This window comes from Penaeus monodon, chromosome 27 (assembly GCF_015228065.2).
Source record: "Penaeus monodon isolate SGIC_2016 chromosome 27, NSTDA_Pmon_1, whole genome shotgun sequence".
Lineage (NCBI taxonomy): Eukaryota > Metazoa > Arthropoda > Malacostraca > Decapoda > Penaeidae > Penaeus > Penaeus monodon.
The window spans coordinates 33,243,234-33,243,564 of record NC_051412.1 but is presented as its reverse complement, the minus strand read 5'-3'; the positions used below and the strand labels follow the sequence as shown (position 1 = coordinate 33,243,564).

At 29.9% G+C, this 331-nt stretch overlaps 1 protein-coding gene across 14 annotated transcripts in view; it reads right to left on the bottom strand.

Moving 5' to 3' along the window:
• The window catches only part of LOC119590797 (E3 SUMO-protein ligase EGR2-like), a 113,995-nt gene that overhangs the window by 4,144 nt on the left and 109,520 nt on the right, over positions 1 to 331 (bottom strand). The window lies entirely within an intron of this gene.

Here is a 331-nt window from a genome sequence, read left to right as displayed (position 1 = left end):
ACACCTAATGTAATGTACTCAAAAAGCATACGCAGTATTTCAAATCTTAACTTTCTATGGTTTGAAATCTACAATCGTTATTCCTTTTTATTCATAATCTATTCATATCCACTTACACCACGTTTTATACAAATGGCTTTACCCTTTAATTTGTATATTTCTATAATTATTCCTATATACATTGTTCCATCCTTATTTATCTATAATAACTTTCATTACCCTTTTCATCTAGAGCAATTTCTTTGCACCTACAACACCTCCTTTGCATCCGCCATCTACGTCATATCACTCCACGACTTTTCTTTACATTTCAAACACTTATTAAAATATT